General features: G+C 41.0%; 1 protein-coding gene across 11 annotated transcripts in view; it reads right to left on the reverse strand.

Annotated features, from left to right (window-relative positions):
* SIPA1L1 (signal induced proliferation associated 1 like 1) overlaps positions 1 to 24,268 on the reverse strand; it is a 361,673-nt gene that overhangs the window by 253,340 nt on the left and 84,065 nt on the right. The window contains exon 4 of one of the 11 annotated variants that reach the window (XM_049612530.1): positions 1,108 to 1,200. The exons of the other annotated variants lie outside the window; for them this stretch is intronic. The gene's annotated coding sequence lies outside the window, so the exon portion shown is untranslated. The remainder of the gene's footprint in view (positions 1 to 1,107; positions 1,201 to 24,268) is intronic. 11 annotated transcript variants of the gene reach the window in all.

A 24,268-nucleotide genomic window follows, 5' to 3' on the forward strand; every position in this document is an offset into this window, starting at 1 on the left:
ATCTAAACACATTATGAACGATGGGTCAGTTACTGTGTCCCTGTACTTTCTCATTTGCTTGACCCTTCTCTCTGCTCTCTGCCCGGCAGTGTGCAAGGGCCACTTTGCTACTACCCACACACTGTGTTCTTGCACAGTTACACCACACACTGACTTGAGATGCTATTTCATACAAATTAGTGAAAGAATTATCTAAACTCCAAGGTTCTGTCTCAGAGGACTATTAGAACCTGTTTAAACTACCAGTTAAAAAAGGATACCACATGTGAAAACGAAATAGCCTACCTTTTTCCCTGTCGACTGCTAAAGGGGAAAACCGCACAATTTCTAAGTACCGTTAACACCATAGTAAATGAAAGTGTTTTGACCAAAGTAGCTAAGATGTCAAATCAACAAATACTGTTACATAAAGGATTAGGGACAACTGAAGTATATCATTTGAAGCTAAAACAAGGATGTATCCTATCACCATAAAATGTGAGGAGAGAAGCATAAATACACAGAAGAAAACAGGGAAGAACAATTTAACACAGTGGGTCAGGCACTGAAGCAAACAGACGTGGGTTCAATTCCCAGCTCAGCCACTGACGAGTGATATAATCTTGTCAAAATCGGTTAGCCTTACAAGTAACATCAGGATGTTGGTCAACATCTCATAGGATGATGTGGAGGTTAAATAAGATCATGAAGGCAAAAATCTAGCAAACTTCTGGGTACAAATTATTCAATAATGATTAACTATTATTATTGTACCTAAAATTTCCTCAATAAGGATTTTGAATTACTAAAAGGCTAGAAGAGAACAAAATCTCATCACATAAAAAATGCCAATTAAAGACTTCTAGTTTAGGAAGTTTATCTTGTGGGCTCAACAGTGTTGTGGAAAGTCAACAGAATTTTAAATTTTAAATGAGTAATTGAGGCAGTGAGAATAAGCCCTTCTCCTCCTTTTCTTCCGATCCAATTTAAGAGAAAGGATGAAGGGGAAAACAAAACAAAAACGACGATTTTTGAATCAGCCATTACAGGAATCATTCATGTGGTCAAACAATGGCACACCTACAATCATAGCTAAAGGTAAAACCATTTTCACGTAAAGTCACAAACCTGCACACTCAGCTCCTCTTGCTTGTAAACCAGCTGGTTGCAGTTACACTACAATGATTTTCTGGGGCAGGCTGCAACTAACTGAGCAAGTACCTGTGCGTGATAAAAATAGGAACTTAGTACAAAGCACGACATTCTATTTCATTTAATTCTTCATTCGTGCTCCACTCACAAAGGATGTGTGCCAGGCTCTGACAAATATTAACATGATGATAAGGGCAACCCTGCAGGGAAAAGAGCATCTATGAAAAGTGTAAAGAAGGCACGGACGGCCTAGGATGTCCCGTCTCATGCAGCACGTGTTTCTGAACCTCCACAGTGAGAGGGCAGAGAAGGCCCGTAAGTGGGGGTGACACCGAGTAGGTGAGGCCAGAGCTAAAAGGAAAAGGGGCTTTGCCTAAGCTTCATCCTAAACATTACGGTTTTACAACACATACCATTTTTTGTTGATAGGGTAAAATTCTCAAATTTTATCTACAGTACTCATTTAATTAGCATATTTATTCACAGTCATAAAAAGATAAACTATGTAGTAGCTTTGCCCGGACCCAGACACCAGTTTCAAAGTATCCATATTCTGTCTCCCCGTCAAAGGTAGTTCCAAGGCCACCTTCTCCAGAAAGCGTTTCCTGATAGACTTCAGCTGAAAGTTGTCATCTGCTATGAATTCCTGCGGCATTTTGCCCCAGGCTAAATACCTCATACCGGTTGCCCTTTCTACCTCGTATTAAGGTTACCTTCCTATATGTCTTAGGTCTCCATAAGAACTCGGGTCCCTTGGGAGCTGGTTCATATATGATTGACCTAGGACAGAGAGTCCTGCAGGAGCTGCAGCGTTCAAAACAAATTAACAAATGCATGCTTTTGTTCCCTTAAGATTGAAGCTTGGCCATAAATTTCTCTAACTTCATCACCTTTACTGGTGGTATTAGCGTTTACTGAAAAATGTGTCTTTAATCAGGATGATTACTTGAAAACCTCGGCACAGTATGAGAGAGTATGAGGCTAGAAGAACAATTTTCTCCATAAAATACCCTACGTGGCCTTCATCTGAGATTCAAACACCAGCACTCCATTTTTATATGTTACTGGTACCCCCAGGGCATCTAAAGAGTTGACAGAGTTGTTCAACTTAAACCAAAGGTCCTAAATACTACGATTGTCCATCATATAATCATAAAATCAGAGTTAGGAAATTGCCCCTCACACTTACTCATCATGTGGCCTTTTTCAAGGCCTCAACTTCCTCATATATGAAACAGGTGTAACATTACCTATTTCACACTACTGGTGAGGATTCAGCAAGAAAACATGACAACGCTTGGCATCAAGCCTGGGTACACAGGACTTGCTCAATACCAGTGTTATTTCAAGATGGCAGACTGAAGTTCTACCATGAGGTCTCCCTATTCTAAGACCAGTAATTTGATAATTAAAGGATGTCTTAGTTTCCTTTTATGATCCAAAAAAGTTAATACTAAAAGCCAGGAACTGGATGCCAAGACTACCAGTCTTCTTCAGATATTCCATGTAGCGATTAGACCCAGACTTAAGTCTCAAATCCACTTTCCATCTGCATTAAATTTACTTGCAATTTTCTACTGTAGAGTGAGATTCTTTTAAAAGTTACTCTGAATAAAACGGGGTGAGTCATTCTTGATATACAGGTCTAAAGAAAATCAGCACACGAAAGCCCAAAAGTTTTCCCTTTCGGATTTCTTAAATTGAATTCTTTGGCCAACATTTAATCAGTCATGATGTAAAACGAATAGGTAACTTGAAATATTTCACAGTGTCAAACATTTGCTCAATATAGAACAGAAAATCACATAAACTGCTTGGATCATCAAGCAGCACCATTTGGATGCATGACAAGTTGTATCTATTAATGACTGCCCCACTTAAATGATCCAGAAGAATCGACTTCGGGTCTGGCTATTTGAAGAACTTGGGCGTACAACACGCCCTCGGTGCCAGAGGAAGGTAACCGTTTCTGTTACTGCTAACATGAAGTTGATTAGCACAAGATTTAATAACATAAGTTTTCCTCAGAAGGGAATTTATTCAGATCAAAGCGCAATTCCTCACTAGTCCTCAGGAAAATGCAATCTAAACAAACAATGGACACCACCCCACAGCCACTAGAATGGCTAAAAGGAAAAACTAAAAATAAGTGTTGGTGAAGATGTGGAGCCACTGGCAGTCTCGAACACCATTAACAACGGTGACCTGGTATAACTACTTTACAATGTTCTGTGTTACCTACAAAAACTGAACAAACACATAACACAACCCCAGTTACCCATTCCTAGATATAGATGCCCAACAGAAATGTGTACCTCGGTGCCCAAGAAACACATACAGAATGGGCCCACAACAGCATTAGCTGTGATGGCAAAAACTGCACACACACACACACAAAACATGTTCAGTATAAATAAATAAATAAATTGCAGTAGAGTTACATGTCAGAATACTACATGGGGAGAGAGAAAACCTGTTATACCCACAAATATAATATTGAGCAAAGGAAACCAGACTAAGAGTACATACCGTATTACTCCATTTTTATAAAATTCATAACCACACACAGCTAGCCCATGGTGATGTAAGTCAAAACAGTGGTCACCTTTCCTTGTATTGGGGAAAGAGGGTGAGGAAGGGTGATGGAATGGGAGAATAGATGAGGAAGCTTTTAGAATTAGATAACATTCTAATTTTTAAGTTAGGTAATGGTTACACATATGTGCTGAGTTTACAAAAGTTTATCAACGTAGAAAGCTTAGAGTCTGTGTGCTTTTCTGTATGCATGTTACACTTCATTTTTTTTATTTATAAGAAAAACACCAAACTATTTGTGAGTGCATGTATCTATATATTTTATATAAGTATAAAAAAATAAATATATTTGGAGGAATAGAGCGCTTTTTCTTCATAAAGTTGGCATTGTGTACAATTCCTAACATGCATTTCTCTTATTATAGCATGACTATTTTCCCTTCTCTCAAATATTTTAGGATGTACATTTTTATGGACACATTGCTGGATACCGTATTGAATAGAGCCATAAATTACTGCACATAATTTCCAAATTTTTGCCTTAAGCAATGCTGCAGTGAACGAATGGTACAGACATGTTTGTACATGCTCTCCATTTCACTAAGACAAATTCCTAGAAAGAAATTCCTGGGGCCAAAGTATACATTTAAACATGCTACAAGTGTACAATAACTCTAGAAAATTTTTCATCAGTATTGTTTAAGAAATCTTAGGGGCGCCTGGGTAGCTCAGTCGGTTGAGGGTCCGACTTCGGCTCAGGTCATGATCTCACAGTCCGTGAGTTCAAGCCCCGCGTTGGGCTCTGTGCTGACAGCTCAGAGCCTGGAGCCTGTTTCAGATTCTGTGTCTCCCTCTCTCTCTGACCCTCCCCCGTTCATGCTCTCTCTCTGTCTCAAAAATAAATAAATGTTAAAAAAAAAAAAAAGAAAGAAATCTTAGTCATCATTTATTTACACTTAACTATATGAAAAACCTGGCAACCCAGACTAAATAACTTCTCTGAAGTTATGCTTAATTAATGGCCTCCTCTTCTTACAAAGATTTTAGAGCATTTTACATAAATGGGTACAGAAACCTGGGAAAATACTCTCTAGCTATAAATGGATACCCTGAGAAATAAATCTATTGACATCAGTTATAGGACTGACCAAAAATCAATGAAGTCTCAAAACGGAAACATAACAATATAAAACCAAATAAAAAATCGCATCCATGTATTTTTATGTTGTAGGTGTATGTTGCATACATGTATTTTTATGTTGTAGGTGTAGAAAAATTATATAAGGGCATTTAACAAAATGTTAAAATATACTGTTGGGTTTAGGATCTGGGTAATTTTTACTTTATTTTTTTAATTTCCTTTTATTTGTTTGTGTTATTTACAATGAACACATGTCATTGTTAAGATTAAAAACTAAGCTAGAAGATCTGAGAAAAATACAGTCCCCTGATAGAAAATAAGACAACAGATGTCTTCTTCCTGTTCACAAAACAAATGAAACTGGTGAGAGAGAACTTTCTCAGTCTTTAAGATTTTTCTCCCATAGACTTCTCATCAGTCTTCTGGCATATGACACAGGGTTTTTCAACAAAGCACATGGCAGCAGAACAAGTAAGGAAAGAAAAGCAGCAGGAAACTGGCACCTCCATAAACACAAAAAAAGTCATGCTTAGATGAGACGTTCTCCACCCCGCCTCCAAACCTGAGCCAGTGGTGCTGACTCTGCACCGTACACAGAAAATGTGGGCATTTTCTGCTAGGAAAGTCATTCTTGGTTCCTGTGATGGAATTAAATATATGGATATTTCCTGGTTTGCTATCAAAATCATCATGACTTCCAGGTACTCTCTATCTGAACAAAAAAAAGAGCTGGAGACTTCCCTGTTGCAGGAAGCGTAGCCTTAGGTCTAACGTTCATTATATCCTAGAGACCCACAGAGGTGAATTCCACTCCCTAGGAACACAGGAATAAGCTACTCACCAGGTAGCATTTTACCCATTATCTCAATTACCTTTCCTAAGAGAACGAAGGTTACTTCATTTGTTCAGAGAGAAAAACAAAAGCCATGTGGAGTTTTCTATCCCAGCCAATCAAATCATCCACACTGAGCTACGGAATTGGAACCAAAACTAGAATCTAAATATTCCTTCCTTCGGGATAGTGTCTTGCTTATCAATGGCAATTAAAAACAGAGCTTTAGCAAACCAAAGATCGAAACCCTAATATCAAAACAGCTGCAGCCTTCTTGGTGTCCCTTTGGTTTCAACCACCACCAAGAAAGTCGCTCAGTCCTGACTCCAGCAGCAACTCTCCCACTTTGGAACAGGCTGGCTCAAAGAGTAAGCACCCCCCTGAGAGTAACGGCCTTGTTCTCCCAGCCTAACTTCAAACAAGACAAAACAGCCACAATGTGTTGTCACATTTTTTTTTTTTTTTTTACAACTGGATTTTAAATGCAGGCTGTTATGAAGAGTCTCTTGGCTACAGTTCAAAGGACCAAGAACATCCTAATGCAAAAACATTTTCAGCTTCCCCAAATTCTACTTCTTTCAGCCAATTTCAGTAAGTTCTCTTTATCTCAACTAAAAAAATCATGTTATTCTTGTTTTAAGTGTCCAGAGCCTCTTCCAAATAACAGAATTCCAGTGGCTAGAGTTAGCACACAGGCCATTTCAAGTGAGTCAATGCCTCAGAACACAACCAGTCCCAGGGGGACCTGCAGTGGGGGATAAGGAGGTGGGTGGTCAAAGTATTAGCCCCTATGAGTTCAATAAATCACCAATCCATGCAGATTCAGCATGATGACTTGATGAACCAGGTGATTAACCAGATGATGGAGAGCAAAAATGATACCAAATCCTAAACCCCAGAAGACAGCCACACCAGACATTCAAAGGACCATTCAACGATAGTAGTAACAGGGCACGAAGTTCGGACCAAGCCCGGGGGCTACCGCAGCCAGCAAGACACATCCAACTGCCCTCAATAAACTCAATGGCTAATGAAGACAAAGACACAGAAGTGGAAATTATAACTGGATACATGCCATAGTCATCATAACTACCATCGTTTCATGAGAGCTTCGAACCTGCTTGTAATTGTACGTATTTTCATTTCAGATTCACAATTACTCTATCACGTGAGTGTTACAAACCTTGGGCAAGTTCTGTGGGCCTTAGTTTCTTCATTTCTAAAACGAAGGTAACACCTAGAGTGAGTAAGAGTACATGCAAAAGCATGTACAACACTGCCTGACATGTGGCAGGTGATAAAGGTCAGCTCTTACTATTATTATAATCATTGGTGTGGTTGGTGTTATTATCACTGGAAAGACAACCAAGAGAAAAAAGTTAAGACCCCTAAGAGAAAGAAGAACGGTAGCTGCCATATACAGTCAAAGGGCCTCGGACAAGCTCCTTCAGCTTCCTCATGTGTAGAATGGGATGAGGCTACCTGCCCCCTCCTCCTCCTCACAGGGCTGTGCTGAAGGCCACAAGAAAGCATCTTTAGCCAGAGAACACAAAGCCGAAAAAAAAAAAAAAAAATCAAAAGTAGGGTTTTAAAAAAATCCCAGGACAGCTACGTAAGAAGAAAAACCATGGTAAACTCTCCACTAGCTAGTGACGCCAGATATCATACCGGGAGTCTTGCACCGGCAGGGGGATCAGAACCTCGAGGGAAGTATTTGACCTCATTGTTCCCCATCATTTTAAAGGCAATCCCGAAGTGCTGGGAAATCCAACAGCCCAAAGGCACCACAGGCTCACTTGGGGCACCACGAGGCCACACAGGAGAGACAGATCTAAGCTGCATTTTATTTCAGCTATCAACATCTGAATGAAGTGATTTTCAAGCTTTATTCTTTTATTATGTCTTACAAAGTTTCCTTTCACCACAATACTAATTGTAAAAGTGAATAGAAGATGAAGTTTCCAATTCTGGCTCATACAACTTCAAACACACACACAAGCTTCTGGCACTATTTTAATCTTGTGCTCCGTTCTGGAAGACCACAGACACCGAACAGACAGCTCCAGTCCTGTGAAATTTTCCGAATACGTGCCCTCTCTCTCTGTGGGGTCTACTCAGCTCATCAACTGGCAAATGCACTCTCAATTATGGTTTGAATATTTTAATAATTTCAATTTAAAAATATTAATAATAATAACATAAATGAGGATTTTTTTTGTCCCATTCTATTTTCCAAATCCTCCAAAATTAGCACCTATTACTTACCTAGTCAGCAAAAAGGAAGTCTTTAAAATAAACAAAAAGGCAAACTATTTAATTTTAATTAGAAACCCCGGCAAGCTACCTAATATCTATTTATTTATTTTGTTTGGCACAACAACTACAATTAACTGGGACAGAAAATGTATTTTGCAAGAGAAATTCAGGTAAGAAGTATATCTGTCGTCCAGCTGTTAAAATCAACAAATGTCAGAGACTTGTACACTTACCAGTGTTTTACATTTAATTAAGAAGTAATTATGCTAATATTAGTATCAAATGCATATCTCCGTACAGCACATATGTATTTAGTTAGCTAACCAGCAGCACAACCAATCAGAGAGAGAATGTCCAGTGCCTACCATTCACAGCAGACTTCAGACAGATGGACAGATTCAGCCAAGCTAAAATCTAATTTGGTTTTCAAACAAATTTTCCAAGAAAGAAACAGTAATCTGTGTAGATAAACAGGATTCAGCTTCAGCTTCTGGCTGATAACTTCTCTCCAGAAAACCAGAGATGGGGGAGAACTGCTTATCTTCCTTAATACGTGGGGTAGACAGTGATCAATCAACAAATACTTTCTCCAAAGAGGGTAAAACTGTACCTGGATTCTAATCCTAGACTCTCATCGAAGCACCAGACAACTGAGTATCTATCCTCTAGGATCACGGAACATGGAGGAGGTCACACTTCTTGAACAACAGAGTTTCTCTAACTTATTCCCTGCCCCAACCCTCTGCATTCAGATACCAGAAATCAAAAGCTCCTACTTGTATTTTCAGCTTGATACACTGATTTTCTTTCTACCTTGGGATACATAAAAACTGTCAATGCAGCAATCAGATTGTATGTTCCTTTCCACTAATTACAATTATTTCACATGAACAAGTTTTCTCTGCCCAAATAGAATATGAGCCCATTTTAAAGTTTTTATACTTTAGTACTTAATTGTTTATACTTAAATTTGGCATCTGCTAGCTTTCACTCAGCCTTCTAACCCTGGGCACCAATAGGCCTTGGGGTAGAGGTCCCTCCATGTTTAGGAACTGGCTCTTACGGGCACAAAACAAGTATAGGCAGCTGCCTAGTCCAGGCCTCGGTGGCAAGGACCACATCATCACCTTCTTCAAAATCTCCCAAAGCTATGAGGATCATTCACAATCCCCTCACATAATACAAAATCTGTAACTCAACAGCACATGGCGGTAAAGTCCATAGTTGCAAACAAGGAGTGGGTGGCACATACCTCCTGGGCCTGGCTCAACAATGCCTAATGTCAACACCATTCTCCAGAAGCCAGAGAAAAAGAGGTCACCCTTGTTTCTCACAGTCTGGCACAGTACATGGGCCGAGTACAAAAAAAAAAAAAAAAAAAAGAATCACATCTCCTGATCTCCCACGATGAGCAAAAGAAATGTCAACCCGGGAACGGTGTATGGGAAACAGTCTCAGGCACTGAGAGGCTTGGGGCATATTCTTTCCCTATTCTAAGAACTACAACTCAGGAGAGTCTGGGAATTTTTTAAGCTTATGTCTTCCAAAGTTGCTCTGATTTCAAAACATTCTCCTATAAACCCAAAGAAAAGTACTAAATGGCATACTTCTACTTTTTCAGAGTAAATGCTAATTTGATTGAGAATTTTATACTGGTCCCACGGAAGTAAATGAAGTCATTCTTTGTGTCCACAGAGGGCTAGGAAGGGCTGTCGTTCCCAATTATTTGTAAAGGCTCTGGGCACCTGACAGGAGGCTATGGGTATTACTTTCAGAAACATGAATTACCTGGCTGTGTCCCTAATGCACCTGCTAAGTATAGCCAGAAACTAGAGCCCCACCTCAGAGTATCAATCACACACACACACACACACACACAAACAGAACTCTGTAACACCACTGACCTCTAACCTTCAAAAATGTCTTGTTTTGTTTTGTTTTAATGACTATAATAGGATTGCCTGGACAAGAACTGATAACCAAAGAAAAACATGTCCAAGACTGTCTGGATTTCATATGTTATTTATCTCTTGTGGGTCCAACAGATAAAAACTGTAACTCTAGGCTCTTCTTCTCCCTCCCACCTAAGCCAAGTGCCAAGAGGTGGACTCCTGGAGCTCACAGGCTGGGAGAAGGCACACCTAATGCAAGTTATTTTCTGCACCAGGAGGAGAAGATGAGTCATTACTGCACCACTACATGGAAGCTGTCCCTGCTGACCCCCTTCCTTTCTAAGACAGAGGTTGCAGCAACTCTAATCACAGCTGCATGTTTCTGCCATCTAATATTTCAAGCTCAGTTTGGTCTTAAAAATCTAAATTCTACATGGAAATCATTCTACTTAACCTGCTTAACATAACAAGATTGTAACCATCAAGAAAAATCACTGAGGGGCACCTGGCCGGCTCAGGTGGAAGAGCACGAGACTCTTGATCTCGGAATTGTAAGTTCGAGCCCCAAGTTGGGTGTGGAGATTACTTAAAAACAAACAAACTGGGGCGCCTGGGTGGCTCAGTCGGTTAAGTGGCCGACTTAGGCTCAGGTCATGATCTCACGGTCCGTGAGTTCGAGCCCCGCGTCGGGCTCTGTGCTGACAGCTCAGAGCCTGGAGCCTGTTTCAGATTCTGTGTCTCCCTCTCTCTGACCCTCCCCCGTTCATGCTCTGTCTCTCTCTGTCTCAAAAATAAATGAACGTTAAAAAAAAATTAAAAAAAAAAAAAAAAAAAAACTTACGGGGTGCCTGAGTGGCTCAGTCGGTTGAGCGTCCGACTTCGGCTCAGGTCATGATCTCACAGTTTGTGGGTTCAAGCCCTGCATCGGGGTCTGGGCTGACAGCTCAGAGCCTAGAGCCTGCTTGGGATTCTGTGTCTCCCTCTCTCTCTGCCCCTCCCCTGCTCATGCTCTGTTTTTCTCTCTGTCAAAAATAAATAAACATTAAAAAAAAAAACTTAAAAAGAAAAATCATTGAGTCTTTTTTTTCAACGTTTTTTATTTTTGGGACAGAGAGAGACAGAGCATGAACGGGGGAGGGGCAGAGAGAGGGGGAGACACAGAATCGGAAACAGGCTCCAGGCTCCGAGCCATCAGCCCAGAGCCCGACGCGGGGCTCGAACTCACGGACCGCGAGATCGTGACCTGGCTGAAGTCGGACGCTTAACCGACTGCGCCACCCAGGCGCCCCGAAAAATCATTGAGTCTTAACAGCAAGTGTCAAGGAAGGGCACCTGCAAATATATTTGTTGGTTTCCCAAGGGTCCTGTTGCCTAAATCATCTCAAGTACATTAAATATCGACAACATGCTCTGCTTCAATTTGGCATGTGGCACGTGGTTTGAAAACCAATGTCATTTTTACCCCTTCAGAAGCCCATTGGAAGGAATACAAGGAACTACAATAAGTATAGAAAGGTAAAATTCTTTATCGGTGATTAAATTTCAACAGTTTTCAAAACTGATATACTGATTAGCCTAAAAGATAATTTCCTTATAAAAAATATTAGAAACAGTAGGCAGTACCCACTAAGGCCTTATATATAATGCATCAATTATCTCCTAACACTAGATATTGAGCTGCAAAATGTAAAACAGAATTAAGGAAGTCTAAACATTTTCCAGAGACAGAATGACCACTGTGAAATCTCTTACAGTATAAAAATCAAATCTCAGGACTTTTTTTTTTTTTTAATATTTGATTTTATTTATTTACTTTGAGAGAGACAGAGAGAGAGAGGGAGAGAGAAAGAATCCCAAGCAGGCTCCGCATTGTCAGCACAGAGCCTGATGCAGGGCCCAAACTCACGAACTGTGTGTGAGATCACGACCCGAGCTGAAATCAAGAGTCGGACACTTAACCAACTGAGCCACCTAGGTGCCCCGAATCTCAGGACTTTTTAAACTTAATACCAACCTATAAGCACAAAATTTATCTCCCCACACATTACTATAAACTGGCTCCCAGATGAACGATGCCCAGAAGTTTCCAAGGGATACTCCAACAATCACCTCAGTGTGCAGCATGCCATATTATCATGCTATACCATCTAGAAGAAAATGTAAGCAGTCACAGAAACAAAGGCTCTATTAGCTTGATCAAATCTTCAAATAATCAGCTTTTCCTCATATTCTGCTATCACTCTATCAGAAAACAAATCACATTTAATATTTATACACATTTATTTCAACTTTCCACTAAATGTTAACAAAATAACATTTTTTTTCCATAATTAATTACTAGAATTACAGAAATTAATTCCAAGTTGCCAGGAACAAAAAAAATCTTATTACTGTTCCATGCTTTGGCAAACCTTGTTCTTGCATCTATACTGTGGGCTTTGAGTCAAGTAAAATGAAATCTTGGCTAGAAAGGAGATATATTAATTTAGAGTAGTGACCCTTTCTAAAGAGAATGGGAGAGGATGCCAGTAATACACATTCTGTATTTTTTAAATTAGCCTACAAGATTTTATATTTTTAGTTACTTCTATTCCACTTGGTTATTTTATCCTAAAAGAAGTTTCAAGTGTTATTAACATTTTGAAGCAACGTATCAAAAAGTGTTTTGAAATCTTTTTCTCTAACAAAACATCTAGAACCAGGAGAAAGGAGTCTGAATTAAAAATGTAACCAGAGGCATCTGGGTGGTTCAGCGGGCTAAGAATCCAATTCTTGATTTCGGCTCAGGTCATGATCTCACAGTTTCATGAGTTTGAGACCCATAGCGGGCTCTGTGCTGACTCTGCAGAGCCTGCTTAAGATTCTCTCTCTCTCCTTCTCTCTCTCTCTCTGTCTGAATAAAAACGTAACCAGTTTTTTTCATCAACTACAATAGCTACGCCACAGGAACAACTATCCAAGATTCATCCAACATTTACTCCACAAGTATGTATGTAGGACTTACTGTGTCCCACACGCTATATCCGGCCATGGACAGACAACGATGAAACAAGACAAACAAGGCACCTGACTGCAGCAATTGTACAGACTGCATGTATCCTTCTGTGCCACCACCTCTGGGCTCAAAGAGAAAATGTGCTTCGTCATCAATCTTAACTAGGGCTGAACAAATCTTCTTCTTACAACGATACCCATAAATGAGACAATTTTTATTAAGAAGTATAAAATTATAATCCTCTCCAAATAGCAGTATGATGGATATATTTTTATAAATAATCTAGATGGCTAAAAGCCCAACCAGAGCCCTTTGGGAACTTCTGGCCAATAATACAAGGACAGTGGCCACTGGAGGCCTGGCTGGAGCTGGAGCTGGTCCTTTTCTGGGACTAGGGAAGCCAGCCCAGGCAAGGCCACATAGGGCTCTCCTGTCTAAATGCTTACCAGCCTAAATCCCATGGGAAAAACTCCCTGTGCAAGACTTTGGACCTGAAACAGACCCGTAAATAACCTCCATCTATGGCAGACTTAGTGACTGTGTACATGAAATAAGCCCCAGAAATACCACCATTCAAACAGATTTATAACAATACCACGTTTCCAGTCACCTCACAGCCATGAATTCATCAGGTCGACAAGATTGAGAATTTATATGATCAGAATTATAGTTCATAAAACAAACAACTAGGTTTCGTGATCTTTCCTAAACCATCAGTGGTTTCTCAATAACGACATAAGAAGGGTCCAAATTCTTTAGGTGCTCCAAGTCCTAGATGAGTGGGTTTCAACCTGATTTTTCAACTCTTTTCCCCCACACCGCTCTACACAGCCATCACTCCAGGAAAAGTGAACTATTCTCTCTTACCTGAACACACTCCTCTCTTTACCTTTTCCCATGCCTTCTCTCCTGTGTTCCATATGTACTGAGTGGCCACTGATAAAGTGCCTCTCTAATCCCGAATTACATCCACCCTGTTGTGCCCAATTGAAGGGCCACCTCTTCCTCAAGCTTGTGTTAGTGCCCCTTCTACTGAACTTCCGGTGGGCTCTCTCTGTGGAAAGGTATGCATTTTGGAAAAAACACCACTGAAATCTCAACTCTGCCACGTACAAGGTTAGGCCTTGGGCAGCAGACTTGCCTCACTAGCCTCAATGTGGACAACACAGGGGTTTCAGGAACTACTCTGCAAGGTTTAGGGGTTTCTGGGCAATGTCTGTGGCCATGCGTTCAAATCTCAGTGCTAACACAACTGCAAACGGACTGACTTCAGACAAGGAACTGACACGCCATGAACCTCAGCTTCCTCATTGGGAGAAAGTGTTCCCATTTCTCAACTCGGAGGAGCTCCATTTATTTCATGGCGGAATGACAGGTGTCAGGGAGCCACTGCAGAGCTGACTCCCATGCCTGGGCCCCGGCGCCCCCACCCCCCATCCTCAGGGTTAGCGGCCCTCCTCTCTCTAGGCTCCCACCGCACCCTATGCTCCCCTCCGTCACGGTATTACTTGCCCCCTCCATCTGGTGGCACATTTATAACCCAAGTGTAGACTGTCTGGCATTCTGCAAGCACTCTGATGAATACATACACTAGGTCTAAAGTGTTTCACAGGTATAAATCGAAGCACACCAATAAAATCAGGACCCTGAGTGATTCTCAGGCTGAAAAACAAAGGAAAATACCTGTTGAGAGGCTACTTATTCTTTCAGGTCCAGTTCAGATAATAATGCCCTTGACTCACTGAAATACTAGAGCTGGGCTGCCTCCTCCAGGAAGGCTTCTGCTGCTTCCCCAAGAAGGACACTTGACTTTGCCACTGTGAAGCAATTCATCTCTAGCAAAATATACCACACCCTTCCCTGTACTTTTTTTTTTCTTAACCACCTTACCTCCCCAATCTGAAGGTCAAGGAGGGCAAGCAAGGCCTGTGTGTGACTGGCCTTCCTTCCCAGCCCCTCCCTCCCCCCCAACAGAAAAGGGAAATGAAATGGATTAAAAAGGAGCATTAAAGCTTCGAGAGAAAAATCATCCAAATCACAAGCCAATTCAACATCGCTTGATTGCTCTGCCAAGTGACTCATCACCTCTGAGACCCCAAAGTCAGGGTCTGAATAGAACTAGACAGCCAGTCCTCTTACAACTACAGGAGGAATTCAGCAGAATCTCCCAAAATCAAAAGAAAAGCTTTCCCCTGTAAAAGGTTTTCATTAGTGGTAAAAGAATCAGAAACAAGAGAAAACGCTTAACTGAAACAAAAATGTTGGGGGGGGGGGGTAGCAGCTCTTTCTGTCCTTTTAAACTTTATAATGTTCATGATACTTTAATTTAATATTCTTCCCTCCTCAAGCCAAATAGTTTTCTTAGGAAAAAAAAATCAATGCTTTACATTCCATATTCATGAGCAGTTACAAAAATAAACGAGCACACACAATGGTAGAGCTTTTAAAAATTAACGATTAATCAAATTAATGAAAGAGGACTTATGTATTTTGAACCCGCTGTTTTCCAATACGGGTATCACTTCATTAAAACATCTGCTTTCTTCCTCTGACACTTCAGAATCGGCAAGCCTGGAACACACACCCAACGCCCCCCACCTTTTTGGTGAGGGGTAATGGCAGGGAAGAAGGATAAGGTTGTGGTTCTGGAATTAAATACTGACTTCGCCTCTCCTTGCCCGTGGCACATTCCCTGACAGTGTAAAAAGAAACAGAAGCTTGAATTGCATTCCGAGCTCACTGAAGCGTGAGAAGCCAACCTCGAAAACAAGTTCATGGGGGGCAACCTAGTGATCCCTTGTGTTGCCCTGCCCTCTGTGAAGTCCGCCTGCCGAGGAGCCCCCAGCTCTCCTTAGGGCGCCAGAGGGGAGCTGTTGGAAATGCTCTCCCCAAGCTAAAATCAACCTCGTTCATCCAAGAACAGTAAGCAGGGAAGCCAGAGGGAGGAAAACCCTGCTCTCCTAGGATTTTGGGACCGATTCCAAGAACTCTGCTTCTCTCGCTGCCAGCAGCACCCATCAATTCCCATAGTAACCAGCCCACGGCTTTCCAACTGGCCCCAAAGGGAGGCGGGCATGCTGCAGAAAGAAGCACATGGGAGTGTGACCCAAACCTCAGGCACCCTTCCAGTGTGCCTTCAACATTCCCACTCTACCTCCCCGCTGCCCTTAATTCCCAGGTTACCACACGGTTCTCTCCTTTGCCCCTTCAAGCTGGTGCTGAGACAATGAAGGGACTGTTTTCCTAGGGCTCCGCACAAAACAATCTCCTGTTTTCTGATGCAATCTTGGTTCAGGTCTACTGGGTACTGAAGCAATCATGTTCCCCCCACCATACTGTGCATAAATGTTTGCTGAATGAAGGAATCCTCTGGTGCAGAAATAAAGATTTCAAAGCTAAAGGGGTATAGATTTGAGATCCAGGACGGGAATGAAGAGGCTGCACTCCAAAACGGAATGAAGAGCTGAGAAAAGGGTGCTGAAGTAGGTGGAGACACCTCATCTTTGTGAAGAACGGGATTTGGTTCTTGTGATGAGCAAGCAGGAGTGGGAACAGGAGGAGGAAGGCCACACAAAGGGGACTGACAGTATTTCTGTCCCCAACACACTCACCAAGGGCACCGCAATCAGGAACCATGGCTCATGACGGTGATGGGCTTATAGGATATGAAAATCATACCTGGTGATTTTCAACAGGGAAAGGGGGAAGGATCAAAATGGGGGGAAGACATTTTGAGAGGTAAAAATATATTTAGCTGATTCTAACATGTTTATCTAAAAGATTACTATGTTGAGATTTTTTTGACTAAAAAAGTAAAGGAGAGAATCAAATTAAAAGTGCTCAGCCTGGGCTATGAGCCCATCTGCAGGATTTCACATCTTCAACAGAATTTAATGGCGGAAAGGAAAGGAGATCATGAGGGTGACAGGAGGCTGCCATTGCCCTTGGAGTCCATGCCCCACTCAGAGGATGCACATGTCATTAGTAGATGCCGAGTAACACGTCTGCAGGGTTGTAACATACAAGCTATACATGCGTCCATGATACATCTTAACAGATACTCCCAAACCACTTTCTAGTCAGGATCCCACAGCAGTATGGAGGGCTCCTTTAAACACTTACCTACTGGATGCACGGCACTGTGATAGTAACAGACTCTCAAGTAATAAAACAAAGACCCCCACACATGACTCCGCATCACCAAAAGCAGAGGGGAAATGGAAGGTAAAATATGGAAACTGTAAACTTTATTGGGATAGAAGGTAAGATTAAGAACAACTGTTCTTGGGGCACCTGAGTGACTCAGTCGGTTAAGTGTCCAACTTCGGCTCAGGTCATGATCTCATGGTTGTGGGTTCGAGCCCCGCATCAGGCTCTGTGCTGGCAGCTCAGAGCCTGGAGCCTGCTTCGGATTCTGTGTCTCCCTCTCTCTCTCTGCCCCTCCCCTGCTCATGCTCTCTCTGTCTCTCAGAAATAAATAAATGTAAAAAAAAAAATTTTTTTTTAAAAAGAAAAACTGTTCTTCATATTATCAGTGACAAATCTCTTTAAAAGTAAATCTTTCAGGGCGCCTGGGTGGCAGGTCATGATCTCATGGTTCGTGGAATCGAGCCCCATGTCAGGCTGCTACACACTGACGGTGCAGAGCCTGCTTGGGATTTCTCTCTCTCTCTCTCTCTCTCAAACTAATTAAGTAAACTTAAAAGGAAAAAAGAAAAGAAAAAAAATCTTTTCAAAAAAACATTTGATATTGAAAAATATCAAAATCAATACAGAAATTTATTGCAATCCCAGTAAAATTAACAGGATATTCTTTTGGGAGTTCAGAATCTATGTTTAAAGTTCATATGGAAAAATAAGGGAGCAAAAATAATGAGAGTAATTATGAAAAAAAAGAGCAATAAAAGAGACAAGGCTTAATACTTGCCTAGTTAAACATGTTATAAATACATAATAATCTCAAAAGTGTGAAACTGGTCCATGAATAGACCATCAAATCAAAAGATAAAATGAAAATTCTAAAAATACTTTGGAGAGCTTTGTAAGATAAAATGTGACATTTAAAATCAGCGCAGAAAAAACAAATCCCTCTATAATGGTTTTGGCACACTATACAGCCACATGGAAAAGAGAATGGGATACCAACTCACCAAAAAAAAATCTCAAATTGATCAAAGAATCCGACGTTAAAAAAAGAAACAAAAAGATTAAAAGAAAGCAGGAAACATTTTTTATACTCTTGGAGAGCATAAGACAACCTTCCTAGGAAGAACATGAAATCTAAATCTCATAAAGTAAAACATAAATAAATATGATTATCCAAACATAATAAATTCATAGACTGCAAGTTAGCATAAATGACAAAACACACACCCAGTGGAAAAAATCAAGAGCTCCTACCACAAAGTGGAATAGCTTCTTTTTTTATATAAAGAACTTATCTCATTAGAGAAATGGATAAAGGATCACAGAAGGCAATTCACAGAAAGAAAAACTGCTCTTAAACACAGGACAGTATATACAGCCTCATCTATAACAAGAGAAATGCAAAGGAAAACGACAAAAAGATTCCCTTTTCAGCTATGAAACTGGCAAGGATTAAAAGGTCTAATCACACACTCCTGGCAAGAGGAAGGAGAAGGGCACACATGGCTGATGGGAGTGTAGACTTGTACAATGCCCGTGGAGAGCAGTCTGGCAATACTTACGACAGACATGAAGACACATATTCTTTAACCTGGAAATTCCTCTATATAAACCTGTATACTTTCAAGTTCAAGGACTGCCACAGAGGCACTATTAATATCAAAAGATCAGAAAGAAAGTCCATCATTATGAGACTGGATAATAAAGTACAACCATAAACTGGAACAGAACAGAAAGAAAGCATAGTGCAGTATGCTACAATCTATATAAAAAATAAATTTTAAAAAGCATACATACTGAATGCAACATGACATTTCTAGATTAGATCCTGGAAAAGAAAAAGGGCATTAGTAGAAAAACTGGTGAAATCTGAATAAAATTTATACCATTTAGTTTCACTGTATAACCTTTTGGATTTTACTCTGTGGACATGTATTAGCTATTTAAAACATAACGTTTAATTTTTTAAAAACCTGATTATTGGGGCACCTGGGTGGTTTAGTCAGTTGAGCATCCGACCCTTGATTTCAGCTCAGGTCATGATCCCAAGGTTATGGGCTCAAGCCCTGCATCGGGCTCCATACTCAGTATGGAACCTGCTTGGGATTTTCTCTCTCTCTCTCTCTCTCTCTCTCTCTCTCTCTGTCTCTCCTCTGCCCCTCTCTCCCCAGCTTGCACACTCACCCTCTCTCTAAAATAAATAAAATGAGAGGTGCCTGGGTGGCTCAGTTGTTAAGTGGCCGACTTCAGCTCAGGTCATGATCTCATGACTTAGGAGTTCAAGCCCCTCTGAGCTGTCAGCACAGAGCCTGGAGCCTGCTTTGGATTCTGTGTCTCCCTCTCTCTGCCCCTCCCTGGTTTGCACTTTGTCTGTCTCTCTCTCAAAAATAAATAAACATTAAAAAAAATTCTTTAAAATAGATCAAATGAAATAAATTTTTTTTAAAGTCCCTGATTATTTTGCGATTAAACCTACATCATACATGGCACTGATACTGCTAATAAGAAACATCAAGGGTAGAAACATGGCTTCAACACTTCTACTGCTTGAATTATTGCACCTAAATACCCATCTTTATTACCTGCTAGATGATTGGCCCTTTAAGGTAGGGGCCATGTCAACTCATCTCTGTACTCAAAGAATCTAGAGAGTATGTGCCACATGGTAAGGGTTCAACAAATGAGAGTCAATATTAGCATGTTCTGGTCCAGTGATTCAATTTTTGATTAGTAAGAAATTTTGTATTTCAAATATCCAAACCCCTGGAAGGCTAGGAGTTTCCCTCGGTCCTTAGCTCATAATGACACGGAAGAGAAAAGGAGGAGGCAGAGAAAGGTGAAGTGATTCTCACTGAGGAGGATCTGGGCATGAAAACACAGGGAGGCAAACAGAGCTCTGTGCTGGGAGCTGTAGGGACTATACAGACGAAGAAGACACAGTCTTTCCAGTAAAAGTCAGGCATAATTGAGGCCGACACTCCCCAAGGTGAAAAGTGAGACACTGCCTTGCATTTTCCAAAGTGTCTTACACAAAGGCTTTTAAAATGCTTTTCAAGGAAAAATGACTTATTTTGCAATATAAGAAAATGATAAAACTCCAATTTAGACAAAGGTTTAGTTTTCTATGATGTCTTCTCGGGGAAAAATTTTGTGGGTAGCATGCTTAAAAATGTCCAAAGAAAAAAATTCTAGCCTCAAACCCCATCAATACCTAATTTTCTAAGTATTCAAAACACAAAAGATTAAATAATGTAGGAAATACTGAGGTCCCTGAACAGGCAAAGAAATACTATGGAGTTTCTCCCCAAAGCACCAGTCACCGCTGTCCCATCACATCTCCACAAACTCAACTCTGAGCCTGGGACCCACACCATAAAGTAACAGAACTCGGGCAGAACTTTTGATCCCTATGAACACTTATTTCTATTTATAAATAAATTTAGAAATCAGACAGATGGCAGCTACGGCTCCTCCAAGGTCTAAAATTCTATTACGTGTCTCTTCCTTCACACCCCAAATATAAACAAAGACCTTGGAGTCCTTTCATGCAAACACACATGCATTTGTCTGTATGTCCTGGGGGAAGGAGCTATCTGTAATACTTCCTTCCTATATCCAGAGCGGCCCAACACACACAAAAAAACAAAGTGGTATCTGCCTACAAACTGAAGGTGCACGTAAATGTTCTCAAGTGAACGGGAAAAGGATTTATTAACCTCTGTGTTGAAATTCAATTAAAATGTGAAGGCTGTACAGTGAAACCTTAGTTTAACTGTGCATTCATTGATGTTGAGGCTCATATAAGCCTCGAACTCGGCTTTCATAGATCTTTTATGTACCAGTCAGTCTATATATAACTTCTGTGAATTATCTTTAAAAACATATACTGCTACTTGATATTTTTATTTTGTTTACCACTTTCGTAGCATGGAAAAAAGAACACTGAAGAAAGTTGTGGGCGTCTTCATCCATATGCAAAGACACGTGAATTATCAGTGGAAAGTTTTGTTCTAATTTATTTAACATAATCCTCAATCTCGACCCACTGGCTTGAAAGGTGACTCAGGAGCTAATGCTGAGAGTTCATCTCTGTCAGTTGAAATTTTCCCTTTCAATACACAGGAATAACATTGTGCCACTAATAAATATGTTTTTCTTCTGAAGTTCTTTTTCCCTAAATAACCAGCATTTTTATGGTATAAAGTTTTTTTATAAATAACACAGAGACAGAGAAGAGTTTTCCAAGAAACATACAAATAAGTTCAAATTTCCACAGGGAAAGAAGTACTTCGGTGGATGAGGATATGAAATCATATCCATCTGTAGGATTGGCCAGGAATGCCTTCCTGAGGAAATGAACTCGAACGTGTCTCAAAGGAGGAGGAGGTGGCTGACAGGTGGCAAGGAGAAAGGGAAATTCCAGGCAAATAAAGAGACGTGCGTAAAAGCTACCTCTCTGGTTGCCTCAGGAGCAGAGCCACACATTGACCTAAGGTGTGGCAAAGGTTATCTTAGTCATTAGGACAAACGGGAGGGAGGGAAACTATATGCTACTCCACGAGCCTCGTCTCCGTCTCCTCACCTGGTACGGGAGAAGGTGGGGCCACAAGGCTTCTCTGGCCCGTGCAGCCACAAGGCACACAGCACGGGCACCTGGCGCTCCCGCAGCCCTGCGAGGCATGTGGCTTAACGGACCCATTGGACAGACGGGAAGAGTGCAAGGCTCAGGATCCCCGTGAGGCCTCGGTTAAAGGGTTTCGGAAATTAAAAGGAATGCTGCATGCTAACTATTGTGGAGAAAGAAGTTGCGTTTTAAGACCCGACAGCTTCAAAAACCAGAGCTCCAGCGCATAATCAACTGATCAAACAATTCCACTCTTTTCGTAAGAGACTAAGCAATGAAAAACTGTGCCTGTCTCCCGTGACATGCCAGACAACCATTGGGAGGAAAGGAAAAAGGCATACACCGCTCTTTACTGTGAAGAATATTCTTTAAGGGAAACCAAACGACAAGGCGGTGTGTGCCTATCCCTGCCCCAGTGAGCGGAAGCCCTCGTTTAGTTGTGTATTCCCTCGGCGTGTGGTGTCCATGATGTGGCAGGGGTTACGCAGAATACACAGCACATTCCTCAGCCATGAGAACAGAGATGAGCAGTTCACCGAAGAGGCCCTTCCACACCTCAGTGGCTCTTCAACCCCACACCCAGCTTTGCCTCCAGAGCACAGATTCTAAAACTGGGTGTTATTTTTACACAAGAGCTCACTGGTCATTATAATAATGTACTTGCTAATTATTTAATTGCAGAATTCTCTATGTATAAATAAATTCACATCTGGTAGCAAAAATATAGCCCATAAATAAAACTAGTCTTTAAAAAAAAAAAAAAACAACTTCAAAGTCAAATACTGGAAGTTAATAAGGTCTACCTATTTGTAAACTACAAGTCAGTCCTTCAGATTTAGCTTCTACCCTGTCCTGGGGGACAGAGTTGTGAGTTCAAGCCCCATACTGGGTGTAGAGATTACTTAAAAATGAGATCTTAAAAAAAAAAAGAAGGTGAAATACAGATAATATTTCTGTAACCACTGCTAAATCAAAATCTAATCAAGTGTAAAAAGACAAACTACCAGGAGTAACCAGAACATCACAAATGAAGCTGGGGTTTTGTCTGACAGAGAGCAGAAGATCCTGCCGACTTATTACACGGCCACACAGAGCTGCAGCTGGCAGAATTCATTATGACGGGCGTGAGCCTGCATACACATTCTTTTCCCAGGCTAAAAACTTGACAGTCACTAAAGAGGGCCTAACATAGAAATGTTTAAAAAAAAAAGTTAAGACAGTAACATCTCAACCAAAATAGGCATGCTCCCTTTTATAGTTTTTCTTAAGTTGATTTGTTTGAGAGAGAGAGAGAGAGAGAGAGAGAGAGCATACGCACAAGAGCAGGGGAGGGGCAGAGAGACAGGGAGAGAGAGAATCCCAAGGAGTTCCATGATGTCAGCACAGAGCCCCACACAGGGATCAATCTCACAAACCGCAAGATCGTGACCTGACCTGAAGTCAAGAGTCAGATGCTTAAGCGACGGAGCCACCCAGGGGCCCCCGGCATGCTCCCTTTACCACTTGGAGTCCTTTCCCAAGAGTGGGGCCTATGTTTGTGAGGATGTAAATTTAACTTTTTTTTTTTTTTTTTTTAGAAAAAGAGAGAGCTGAAATCAAGAGTCAGATGCTTGACTGACTGAGCCACCTTGGTGGCCCTTTTCTTTTTTTTTTTTTTTCCCCAAACTTAACTTTTTAATAAAGATCATCTTCTGGTAACAACAATAAGGGTCCCTTTCTTGGGGCGCCTGGGTGGCTCAGTTGGTTAAGCGGCCGACTTATGCTCAGGTCATGATCTCGCAGTCCGTGAGTTCGAGCCCCACGTCGGGCTCTGTGCGGACAGCTCAGAGCCTGGAGCCTGTTTCAGATTCTGTGTCTCCCTCTCTCTGACCCTCCCCCATCCATGCTCTGTCTCTCTCTGTCTCAAAAATAAATAAACGTTAAAAAAAAATTAAAAAAATAAATAAGGGTCCCTTTCTTGTAGCGGGACTCTTCAGAAAATCAGGGCTTGGATGGGCACCATTTAACTCCTCCATTTTTAACCCTGTCAGCGCACCATCGGCCTGGCTTTTCCTGACTCACGGAAAATAAAATACACTCTCGATTCCAAGAACTGCATCACTGATGTTACATCTACCCATAACAGCTAGCTGCTGGAACGGAAAATAGAAGAAGGGAAGAAGGAAGGAAAGGAGGTAGGGAGAAAAGCAGTAAGAAATTTGTTGCTGCAATACCTGTAATTAATGTAAGATTTACTTTAAATATAACCAAACGTATCTTTCTCATTTTTAGTTACTACAATGCCATGATTTAACAGAAAATAAGTTGTAGAACAGTAAATTAATAGGAAAACGTCCTCCTTATAGCACTAAGTATAAAAATAGTTTATAAAACAGCATGCACAGGATTCCAATTTTGCTTTTTTTTAAATTTTTTTAATGTTTAGTTTTGAGAGAGAAGAGAGAGAGAGAGAGTAAGCATGAGTGGGGGAGGGACAGAGAGACAGGAAGACATAGAATCCCAAGCAGGCTCCAGGATCCCATCTATCAGTGCAGAGCCTGACGTGGGGCTTGAACTCACAAACATCAAATTCATGACCTAAGCGTCCGATTTCGGATGCTTAATCTGCTGAGCCACCCAGGCGCCCCTCCACTTTTGCTTTTAAAATGTATACATGGTCACACAGAAGAACAAAAATGAAAGAAAACTATTAAGATCTTAGCAGTTCTAAAAAAAA

Source organism: Panthera uncia, assembly GCF_023721935.1.
Source record: "Panthera uncia isolate 11264 chromosome B3 unlocalized genomic scaffold, Puncia_PCG_1.0 HiC_scaffold_1, whole genome shotgun sequence".
In the NCBI taxonomy this organism is placed as follows: domain Eukaryota; kingdom Metazoa; phylum Chordata; class Mammalia; order Carnivora; family Felidae; genus Panthera; species Panthera uncia.